We start from the raw sequence: 12950 nt of genomic DNA on the forward strand, positions 1-12950 counted from the left end.
TCCATGTAACCTCACTATTTGTTCAATGTAGAGCTCTGCAAACTTTTCCAAGGTCACTCCTACTTTGAATGCCAAAAAGTGTGCCGACTTTGTCAATCTGTCCACAATCACCCATATAGCATCATAACCTTTAAGAGTGCGAGGCAACCCGGAGACGAAGTCCATAGTGATGTGTTCCCACTTCCATTCAGAAAGTGGTAGGGGCTGCAACAACCCTACCGGTCTTTGATGCTCTGCTTTAACTTGCTGACATGTCAAACACCGAGCCACAAATTGTGCAATTTCTCTCTTCATATTATTCCACCAAAATGTACCTTTCAAATCCTTATACATCTTAGTACCCCCAGGATGCACTGTATATCCAGTATTATGAGCTTCCTTCATAATTTCATTCTTTAAATTGGAGTCATTTGGAATACACATTCTGTTCCTGTATCTCAATGATCCATCCTCATGAAGTCTGAATTCTGATTAAGAACCTGATTCAATATCACTTCTAAGCTTTTGCAACTGAGGGTCATCTGCTTGAGCAATCCTGATCCTCTCTATCAAGGTAGGTTGGACACGTAAGTTTGCCAATTGTGCATCAGTGTCATGCCAACATACCTCAATTTCTGCTCTCCTCAGATCTTCCAGAATTTTCCTCTGAGAGGTGAGTAAGGCAGCAATACTACCAGTGGATTTTCTGCTTAGTGCATCTGCGACTACATTAGCTTTTCTTGGATGGTAATGAATAGTCAAATCATAATCCTTCAGTAACTCCAACCATCTTCTCTGTCTCATGTTTAGTTCCTTCTGGGTAAAAAGGTATTTCAAACTTTTGTGATCAGTGTACACCTTACAAGATTCACCATATAAATAATGTCTCCAAATTTTTAATGCAAACACAACAGTAGCAAGTTCCAGATCATGAACGGGGTAGTTCTCCTCATATGACTTTAATTGTCGGGAAGCATATGCAATAACCTTATCATTCTGCATCAGTACACAACCCAATCCTTTCTTTGAGGCATCACTGTAGATGGTATAACCTTCGCCACTAGAGGGAAGGATAAGGATGGGAGCGGACACCAAACGTTGCTTAAGCTCCTGGAAGCTCTGTTCATATTTATCTGACCACTCAAACTTAACTCCTTTACGAGTTAGTCGAGTCAAAGATGCAGCAATAGAGGAAAAATCCTCAACAAATCGTCTATAATATCCTGCTAGGCCCAAGAAGCTGCGAATCTCAGTAACACTATTGGGTCTGCTCCAGTTGACCACTGCCTCGATCTTCTTTGGATCCACATAGATACCCTCTTTAGATATTACATGCCCTAGGAACATCACACTGTCTAGCTAGAATTCACTTTTCTTCAACTTACCATACAACTGCTCTTGTCTTAGGGTTTCCAGTACTAACCTCAAATGTTGCTCGTGCTCGGCCTGGCTCCCAGAATAGATCAAGATATCATCACTAAAGACTACTACAAATTTGTCCATAAAGGGTCTGAACTCCCTGTTCATCAGATCCATAAAAGTTGCAGGGGCATTTGTCAGTCCAAAAGGCATGACCAAAAATTCATAGTGCCCATAACGAGTACGAAAAGCAATTTTAGGCACATCTTCAGCCCTTATCTTTAATTGATGGTACCCAGAACGAAGATCAATTTTAGAGAATATCTGAGCACCCTTTAACTGATCAAATAAGTCATCAATTCTTGGTAGAGGATACTTATTCTTTATTGTTGCTTTATTTATCTCTCGATAATCAATACATAATCTCATACTACCATCCTTCTTCTTTACAAATAAGACTGGAGCTCCCAAGGTGAAACACTAGGTCTGATGAAACCCTTATTAAGAAGATCCTGCAACTGCCCCTTTAATTCTTTCATTTCAGCTGGAGCCATTCTATAGGGGGTCTTAGAGATTGGTGTGGTACCGGGAATTAAATTAATTGCAAATTCAATTTCTCTATCTGGTGGCAAGCCAGGAAGGTCTTCCGGAAAGACATCAGGGTATTCATTCACTACTCGAATATCTTCCAATCTTTGATCTAATTGTCTGGTATCAACCACTGTGGCAATATACGCCATACTCCCCTTTCTAAGCAGCCGCTTAATTTGCATAGCGGAGACAACTCAAGGGGAGGTATAAGCACCACTCCCTACGAAGCTGAATTCGGTATCTCCGGAGATCTGAAAGTTTACCCGTTTCTCATGGCAATTAATGGTGGCAAATTGTGATGCTAACCAGTCCATACCGAGGATTATGTCAAAGTCATGCATATCTATAACTATCAAATCAGCAGGCAAGTCTCTACCTACTATCTGAATCGGACAAGTCTTGTAGACCTGGTTACCAATCATCCCGCTCCCGGCAGGAGTGCTAATATGCAGATCATACTCTAATTGCACATAAGGCAGGTCATGTTTTTGCACAAATGTAGATGATACAAAAGAATGCGTAGCACCAGAATCAAATAATGTATGAGGATAAACAGAAGCAACTGGCAATGTACCTGACACCACAGTGTTGGATGCCTGAGCATCTTGCTGAGTCAGTGCATAAATACGACCCTGTGTGTGCGGTCTCCCCCCTTTCTGCTGCTTAGGAGAAGAAGGCTGAGCTGACTGAGCCGGAGCATGATAAGTTTGCACTTGCTGGGTTCTTGTAGTTTGAGGCCTCTGAACTGATCGAAGGTCCTGTTGAGGACACTCAGCTACCTTATGACCCTGCTGGCCGCATCTGAAACAAGCACCGGATAATCGTCTACAGTGTTCAGTCTTATGCATACCACCACATGCATCACACTTATGCTTCTCTTGCTGAATAGTTTTTCCATAAGATCCTTGCTTCCCTGATTGTCAAGATTGATTATGAGATTTTGCAGTCTTGCTAGAATTCTGTCCACTACGAGCGTCATAATCTCTGCTTCTCTTCTTTTGTTTCCTATCTTTGGCATCATATGTTTCTTTCCAGACAATTTCCAGATTCTTAGCCCTGTCTACCAGATCATCATAGTTCATCGAGTGTATTGCGGCCAAACTCCGACGTAAGTGAGGCTTCAATCCTTCTTCAAATCTTCTCATCCGGGACTCTGCATCCATGACGAGGGTGGGAGCAAACCGAGATAGCCTGTCAAACTCTGCCTCATACTCATCCACAGTCATAGTTCCTTGATTCAGATTGAGAAATTCCCTCTCTAGCTCCCTCAGGCGACTGGAGGGAAAATACTTGGAGTAGAATGCGGTGCGGAATCTTTGCCAGGTAAGTACCTCCTGCTCCGGTGCCAATGTGCGCTCCAAAGACATCCACCAATGATGAGCTCGGTCCTGAAGCATATAGGTGGCAAATCTGACCTTTTCTTCATCGGTGCACTTCATTGCCCTGAAGGCTTTCTCCATTTCATCTATCCAGGTTTCGGCCTCTTGAGGACTAGTAGTGCCTTTAAAAACCGAAGGTGCCATTCTCTTGAATTCTGCAATACTCCTTCTTTGCTCAGGAGGAGCAACATCCTGCTGGACTGGTTGCTGAGGTTGTTGCCTCTGTTGGCGTACTAACCCGACGACCTCCTCGATCAGTTCGAGCACCCGAGTTTGATTTCCGGCAGCAGCTTTTGGAGTTGATTGACCCTGGGGCCCTGAGTTATGCGATGCCTCGCCCGTTTGGTTAGTAGGGGCTCTTCTCCAAAAGCGCCCAACCATCCGATTCAAGCTACGGACACGGCGAGGCGGCATTCTGATTCAGTGAAAATATATAAATTTTAAAAATATTTATCCAAACAGAATAATACAAAATAATTAACAAAGCAAATGAACATTATCCCTTTGTCTAGTTACTACCCCATCTCTCAACTTTCCAACGAATCCTAAGGATATTAAAACTTAGGCTCAAATATGACTGTTTCAAACATAATCCCTATGAATCTGAAACCTAAGCTCTGATACCACCAAATCTGTCACGCCTCGAGCCCGAGGTGCGGCAGATGCCGCACGCCCGCACGGCGGGCCGTGTAGACGTGCAAGGCATCGGATTACATCAAAGCAAATACATATGTTCAAGACTTTATTTAAGGATTAATAGCAGATGCTTAAAATTGATAAAATACTTAAAATCATTCAAAAGCAGTCTTACAAAACTCCAAAATGACATATGCCAACATAATTCAAATGTCCAAACTAAACTAACTAAAATGCCAATAACTGAAGAATCATCGGAAACTCTAACGCACTCCCCAATCCCGTGCGATCAAGCCTCTGGATCTGAAAAATGAAGAAAACAGAATAATGAGCTACACTAGCCCAGTAAGCAACAAAATATCCCAAAGTGGGGTCAGAGCATAACAGATCAAAATACAGGATAATGTCTGGAATCAATCACAAATATCATTGTTTTGCTGTTTTCAAAACTTATTATCATTTTTTCGAAAACTCTGATACCAGAATCTCAACATGATAGGCTACGGCCACGTAACCCAGTGGCATGGGTTGCACAGAGTGCCAGAAACCACTATTGTTAGTCACCGGTGGCAACGGTGTCCAGAAACCAATATTCTAATCACCGGTGGCACGGTGTCGAAACCGGTTCCTCACAGATTACAAGTCGACAGGTCCAACGTATAATCCCCATTGGCGGGGCCAGAACAGAACAGAACAGATCATAGCCATGCTGAGAATGCATAAATATAAAAATAGATTTCATAAACTGTACAGACATGTTTCACGGAATTCAGAGCATATAATATAATTTTCAAATAAAATTTAATATGCCAGACCCATTTTACTAAACGCAAAACATATTTCAAAATTTAATTAATTTGGAGAATGCACTTTGAAGCGTTAAGTTACTTACCTCTTCTCGCTTGATTCCTACTTCAGGTAGACGGATCAGGTTCATCTGTTAAATTTAATTAGTTCCTTGTTAATTTCAGAACTAAGCAAAATTCAGAAATAATTCTATTGGACACAGCCAACAGGGCCTAGAATTGGCCCATAATGGGCATGGCCCTATAGGGCCCATATCGGATACGGCCCAATGGGCCCACATAGACTCAGCTAACTAGGGCCTCCAATGTTGGCTTCTAATTGTACCTGTATACAATAAAATTTATTGCAGGGACTAATACTTAATTACAGGGTACTGTTCTATAATAAAACTTGAGTGAGGGGACTAAATAAATACTGTTGGAGACCTTTACGTAATAAGTCTTTTCTATAGGGATCAAATACAAAATACAGAAGATCCTTTTTGTGAAATAATAATATACTGTCAAGGGCTTATCTGCAAAATTTCATTTATTGGCTAAACGGGTTCGGGTTTCGGGTTCCGAGTTTCAGGTTCGGGTTCGGATCTGAACTGAACCCAAGTTGGGCCCACAAGGGTACTGCCCAATTGGGCCCAACCGAACTGGACTGGGCCCAAGTTGGGCCTGCAGTGGACAGGGCCCAACGGCCCATCACAGTGTTCACGGCCCACAGTGGGCCTTCCTCCTTCCCGATCTCCCCATGGACAGAGGTGATGGGAAAATGGGGAAGGAAGGGGGGCGGCAGGGTGGTCGTTCTAGGTGGCCGGACGGTGGTCCGGCCGGCGACTCATGGGGGCGCGACTGTCGGTAAGGCGGTCGTGGCCGGCGGCAGATTGCTGCGGCGACCGGCGTCGAGGAAGAACCGAGAAGGGTCTCGGTGTGTGCCGATGCAAAGGGGAAAAATATGCTAGTTGGCATGGAATCAAGGCAAGAGAGGGCTTACCGGCGGTGGCAGAGGCAGTAGGAGGAAGATCTCGGCCGCTGGTGCTCGATTCGGTGGTCAAGCGGCGGTGGCGGCGGTGCTTTCCGAAGAGAAAGAAAGTCTCGAAATAGGGGAGGCTCGGGTGGTGGTGGTGGTTGGCCAAGGTGGCCCGCCGGCGGCTTGGAAAGAGGGAACCGAGGGAGGAGAGGGAGAAGAGAGGGCTCGGTGGTGCTCTAGGGCAAGAAAGGGTGGGGTTTTTATCGTCCCCTCCGTAACGGCCCTCCGCCGCGAAAATCGCGACGGTCGGGCGTGATCCGCGGCCGTGAATTGGCCGCGGATTGGCTGGGGGGCGCCACGGAATACCCGCGGTGTCCTTGCCCTGTTTGTTCCCCCGAAGGAGCCGGAGAGGATCGCCAACGCGATCCTCTATTCCGGCTCCTCCCCTAATTGAATCGGGGCTGAAGTCGGCGAGGGCTGCCGACTTCAGCCCCGTGTCTCACAATACTCCTGTAAAACTTTCTTCCTAAAGCCAGCTGTTAAAGTATCCAGTTATTCTAGGAACGGAAATAGACGGTTCAAACTCATTGGTACAGGACAACAGCATTATGACATAACTAAGATAGTATAAAGAGTAATCCATATATGTATGTATTCAGTTCAACTATTAGTGATGCACTATTGGATAAATCTTATAAACGTATACAGAATTAAGAAATCTAAATAATATCTCCTAGCTAGCTTTTTGAATGGGGCACAAGATCGTTAGATTGACAGAGAAAAGGGAGGACACTTGTAGCAAGCAAGCAAGATTTGTGTTATGACCTGCATTTAATTGTTATAGTTTATTATATTCACTATTCTCTATTATTTCTCTATGGGTGCAAAAAAAATCATCTTTTCTTATACATGACATAGGCATGATTTTCTCAAACTATGTCCAATTTTATTTTTCTTGTATGTGAAATTTATTTTCATTTCATTATTAAATCTCAAAGTAATGTGCGCTCACAGGCTCCATAAAGCATTCTATAGAGATCCCAAACATGCAAGAAAGAGATGCCTGCAACAAGGATTTGAGCTGTAGATGAAACTAAATGGATGAAGTCGAATCTTGTCATTATTAGAGATACTAGATTACATGTATTATGTACAGTTGTTACACACCATTATTTATATACATACTGTGGTGCCGGGCTGCATCCTGATGCCTTCATCTTGGTTTGGTTCCACTTGTTGCAGAGTATCAGAGCCATGGAAAGTCACAAATCATCAAATTAAAGCATGAATTTCCCAATGCCATTGGCGTTTGGTCTTGCCACTCTCCTTAAGCTCAGGTGCTCCACCATCAGCCTCTCAACCATCATGAACTAGTCTTCACCAAACAGCTCTTGGATCCTGCTGTTGACAAACCCTCAAGGAATTTCTCTTTCAGTCCCATTATTGAGTTATGTCACGCCCCCGCCTACGCAGGGCACATGAGGCACCCAGTGCCCACGTGGGAGCTACATGAGAGGGGAACATGGAGCTCCCCTGTCAGATATTGTTCGGTTCTGGGGTCTGCATGCGCACCGCATGCACCGCTCAGACCCCTCTTCAATTTTGTTTTCTACTCAAAACGCATCTGTAGGATTTGGAGACACCCGCCTCATATGCCCAGACTCTGGAACGAACTTTTCCGATGTGGGACTATTGGGCCTCACACCCTTCCCATCATCGGACAAGAGCCGTCCTCTGCTCTGATACCAAATGTCATGCTTCCGCCCCTGCGGGGCACATGTGGCACCCAGTGCCCACGTGGGGGCACATGTGGCACCCAGTGCCCATAAGGGGAGACCACGGGGCTCCCCTGCCAGATATTGTTCGATTTCGGAGCCCGCATGCGCATCGCACGTACCGCTCAGACCCCTTCTCGATTTCGTTTTCCAATTAAAACGTATCTAGAGGATTTGGAGACACCCGCCTCATATGCCCAGGCTCTGGAAAGAGTCTTTCCAATGTGCACTAGGTGCCGCACGTGCCCCACAGAGGTGGAGGCGTGACATTTGGTATCAGAGTCGAGGATGGCTCTTGTTCGATAGTGAGAAGGATGTGAGGCCCAATAGTCAATCATCGAAAAGACTCGTTCCAGCGTCTAGGCATATGAGGCGGATGTCTCCAAATCCTGCATACGCATTTTAAATGGAAAACAAAACTGGAGAGGGGTCTGAACGGTGCGTGTGACACACGTCAGGACCCCAGACCAGACAATATCTGGCAGGGGAGCCTCGTGTTCCCCCTCATATGGCCCCCATGTGGGCACTAGGTGTCGCACGTGCCCCGTGGAGATAGGGGCGTGACAAATTACGTCCTTTGCAAATTGTTCTCAGCACCAACAAGCTGATGCCTATCAATTTTGAATCGTCTCAATTCTCAGCCATGATTGGACTCGCAGCTTCTCTCTTGAGTGGATGCCCACAACTTTGCACCTTCCCTCACCAAGGCTAAGAGATCAACCGTAAATCTCTTGTTTCTCTTGCAATCATAAATTAGGTTGTCTTCCTCTAAAAGATTCCTTGCTGTTTGGGAGTTGCCATAACCACCCTGCTCCTTTACTTCAATGGTGAGAATGTTTTGCCCTGGAGAGCCGCTAAGCGTTTGACAGATTAACTCGAAGACATCTTCATTGTCCGAGTGTCCAGTGTGGTGCTTATTGCTCCCTTGTCTTAGGCCATCTACCACTACAGAAAAATAGGTTTCCCCGACTGTGATCTGCCGACGCTAGAAAGAAGCATCGGTAATTTAGTCGCCACGCCAAAATTTGTTGACTCTTTTTACTAGTGTCGGTATATTATGACACTTAAAAGTATCAGAAGTAAAATAAAATTTTTCTTCCGGCGCTTTTTGGTAAGCATCATCTGGAATAAACTAAGAAAGCATTGTCGGAAGCCACAGGTTCCCTAAATTCCTAATCCCTCGCTCGACCCAGCATCAATCATCCTCATTTCAGCCCCCTTTTCTCTCCAGCGCCCAAATCGACCAACCGACCCACCGAGCTCCGCTTCCGCTTGTCTATGCAGGTCTCCTTCTCCTCCTCCCCCTCCCGGTAGCTCCTTTTCCCTTGCCAACTTTCTCATCCTTCTCCTCCTCCTTGGTACACGTACCCACCACCAATTTGCAGTGTTCTTCGAAAATCTGGCCGACCGCCCTCCTCTGGTCAACTGCATCCTCCATTGCGGATCTCATCCAACCTTCCTCCATGCTGGTAAGTTTCTATTTCTAAAATATTTTTCTTTTGAGTTGTTACTTAGATCTTGGCCTAGAATTTTAAAAACCCTAGGAATTTCTAAAATTTCTACATGGTTTCCCTGTCTTGCTCGTCCTACTTGATTTTCTAATATGGCTCTTTCTATGAATTTGAATAAGCTCTATGATGACCTGTGCGGGAGAAATTAAAACACTTTAGATGGCACTCGGATGTCAACAACAGGCCAAAAAAAGTTGAATAAATGATTCTCGGTCTCCCAGTAGCTTGGAAATAGATTATGTTTGATATGGTTTAATATGTTGGGAAATGGAATTTGCTGGTTTGTCATCCAACTCTATATTGTGCCAGATTTAACTAGAAACTTCAGCAATTAAGGATGAATAGAAAAACATGTTGGTTTATATATTTCTAGAGAATGAGGGAAACGGTGTTAGCAGAAGCTCTAGCTAAAAGGTTGAGTATTTAGATGATTTGAGGGATCAGTATTGGGGTCTGCAATCAAATGTTTTCATCGGATCTTCCCAACTCTGATGTAGACAGAAGCTATAAATGAAGTAAAATCAGTGGAATAAGAAGAAAAATAAAAAAGTAATAATAATTTTTATATTCTTAACTTTTAAAATTTCTACCTTTTTCTTATAGATTTCTGATACTTTCTCTACTCATAGAAACGATGATGATGGTAATGCTCTTAAAGTATTTATTTAGAAGTTATATATATATATATATATATATATATATATATATATATATATATATATATATATATATAATGTTTTTTGAAGCATATTATAATATAAATTGATAATGTAAATGTAATCATATTGGATAATATGAATATTTTGAATGATCAATTTGATTATGACATGTGTTATTATATAAATTTTATTGTGTATGTGTTTGGTAAAAATAGACAGAGTTTTAATTTTTTTAAAAATATTTTTTTTCATTTGTCAATTGAACCGTTTTTTTTAAATTTAATTTTTTAAAAATAGACAGAGCACATAATTGTTCATTTGTCAATTGAACCGTTTTAGCTAGAAAAATAAAAATAAAAATTCTAGTTCACGCTTCCTAACTAGATCATTGGACAGGTGTAATCTAAAGAATTTTCAGAACTCTACTCCATTGTTCCTGATTTGGCTTTGCTCGAGTGAACTAAACAGAAGCATAACGAAAGGTAGCAGGAACTCAGAAATTTATTTCCATACCAGCTGCTTATTAAGTGCCAAATAGCCAGTTCAATGCCGAGAAAGGATCTTCTATGCCAAAAGAGAAGAAAAACCATATCGAACTTTGAGAACAACTCCTTACCTAGAGGTTCACATAGTTAGCAGCAATCAACAACTATAGAAAAAATAATCTTTTCCGGCGCTCTTTAGAGCTTTTACTGACACTTATAAGCGTTGGTAATTTTCGCGCCGACGCTTCCAAAAGCGTCGGATAGGTGAGGATGAAAAAAAATTTCCGATGCTTTTTCAAAGCGTCGGCATAAACCCAAGCTATGTCAACGCTTATAAGCATCGACAAAAACCAGAGATAGGCCGACGCTTAGGCTTAGGCCGATGCTTATTAGCGTCGGCCCATTTTGGAGTCTGCCGATGCTAATAAGCGTCGGCAGAAACCGAACGTAGGCGTGGCCTAGTTGGGCTTCCGCTGACGCTTGTTAGCGTCGGCCAATCTAGGGTCTTTGCCCATGCTTGTAAGCATCGGCAAAGGCATTCCATGCCGTGCCAGTTTTGTTATTGCCGACCCTTTTAAGCATCGGCAATAGTGATTATTTTTTTAAAAAAATAGTAAAAATATTTTCTAAATTATGTATACATTATTTACTACAACAACAAATACATAACAAAAATCACATAGATAACAAAAGTCACGTCACGAACAAGAACTTTTCATTCGAAATATTCATATTGTCATATATGATTATGTTTACAAAGTGTTTTGAAAACATTAAAAATATATATATCGTATTCTTAAATAAATAGTCTATGAGGTATCAGGGGTCGATGGCGGCATCATCATTATCTTTACGAGTAGATGAAGTATCAGCAACCTACAAGAAAAAAAGTAGAAACTTTAGAAGTTAAGAATACAGAAGTCATTATGCTCGTACAAAAATATGTTATAATTATATAAAATATTCAAATAAATTTAGTTATTTATATGAGGGGCAAATCTCTACAATAAAGATGAAATCTGGTCAAGCTGAGCTTGCAAAGATTGTATCTTTATCTCATAGCTTTGCTTCAACTCTGCAATATTGGTCTTGTGGCTCTGCCTTAATTATCTACTTTTATCTCTGTCTTATGGCTCTGCCTTATCTCCTATATCACTTCCTCCATCATTGCCTTCAAACTAGCCCATCCAAGGTGTTTGACCCTGAAAAGGTTTATTTGGATCTTTTAGAAGGTGGGCTTTGGAGGTTTAAAAAGACATAATACAATTGTCAAAAGCTTAATCAATGACACTACCTAATATTTGTCATATATGCACAAATGTTATAAAGACTAAGGTCCTGTTTGGGGGAGCTGTTAGTAGTAGAGCTTTTGAAAGTAGAGCTGTCTGAAGTAGAGCATTTATAAAAAGCTGTTTGCTGTTTGGTAACTACATTTCTAAAGTGCTGTGGCACTTTAACATGTATTTGGTAAACAAACTGAGAAAGTACTTTTGTGTGACAAAATGACCATAAAGGATATTACCGGTATTATACAACAGAGCATAATAAAATATAATACATATTAATACATAAATATATGATATAATATAATATTAATATAATGTAATATAATATTATTGTAATATAGTACTATAACATTATGTATTATAGAATAATAATTTAATATAATATTAAATTATTTAACATAACATATCAATGTATTATGATATAATGTAAGATAATATTATATTTATAGTATAATACAATAATAAATATATAAAATATTATAATTATTAGTGTAAATTAATTTTTCATCCTTCTAATGACTATTTATCTCTCTAACAAATTTTTTAGCTAGGTAATAAAATTGGTTAAATAATTACTAATATATTTTTATTTATTTATTTATTTATTTATTTAGATCAGATTATTTGCCACTCACTCATTATTTTTTTATTTATTTATTTATTATTATTTATTTTATTTCATTGAAATATAAATGGGTCGCCGGCTATGGGTGGTGGCCGGCATGGTGGCTGCCACCATGGGCAGCCACGAGCTCCCAAAAAAAAAAAAAAAAAAAAGAGAAAGAAGAAACAGAGGCGGCGACGTTGAGAGGAAGAAGAAGATAGAGAGGGAGAGGGAGAGGATGGGTGAGAGAGGAAGAGGTGGGATGATGGTTTTAGGAAAAAAAGTGAGATTTAAATGGAGGTATTCTGGTTCAAAAAGAGCTTCTCGACAAAGCTGAAAACAACATTTTCGGAAAGCTCCAAATTGGAGCTTCTCTCCTAAAATTGTTTTCAGCTTCCCGCAAAAGCTGAAATAGCTTTCCGAAAATTTTACCAAACACCATTTTTTATCTAAAAGTACTTTTGGAGGGCCAGAAAGTGGTTTTTAGCCCTCCAAAAGCTCCCCCAAACAGGGTCTAAAGGGTTGAAGTTCTAGAATATGACCATTTCATTTGGATAAGGTTGCTTCGGTCAGACTTGGCATGTGGATAGGGATTGCATCATCGAAGGAGTTCGGCGTGCTTTGGGATTAATGCAGAGTGCGATCTAATGATTGAATTGCTGAGTACATAGATTTAGAAAATAGCAACTCCTTGTTCTGTTCTTTCCTGAGAAAAAAATTGTAATTTATTATTACTTTTGAACATCTTATGCCAGATGTAACATCCACTTGACACCAATAGCAGCAGCCCAGATGCTATAGATATGACGATAATAACTATCACTTCTTTCTCGTTCAAAGTTGCCTCCAGTTGAGCCTGTGTCTGCATTACTTCAATGGAATCATGAGACAATTTTGGACTCGGTCTAATCTATTTATAAGG

Source organism: Phoenix dactylifera, chromosome 11 (genome assembly GCF_051530095.1).
Source record: "Phoenix dactylifera cultivar Ajwa chromosome 11, Ajwa_hap1_PhDact_Kaust_v1.1, whole genome shotgun sequence".
NCBI lineage: Eukaryota > Viridiplantae > Streptophyta > Magnoliopsida > Arecales > Arecaceae > Phoenix > Phoenix dactylifera.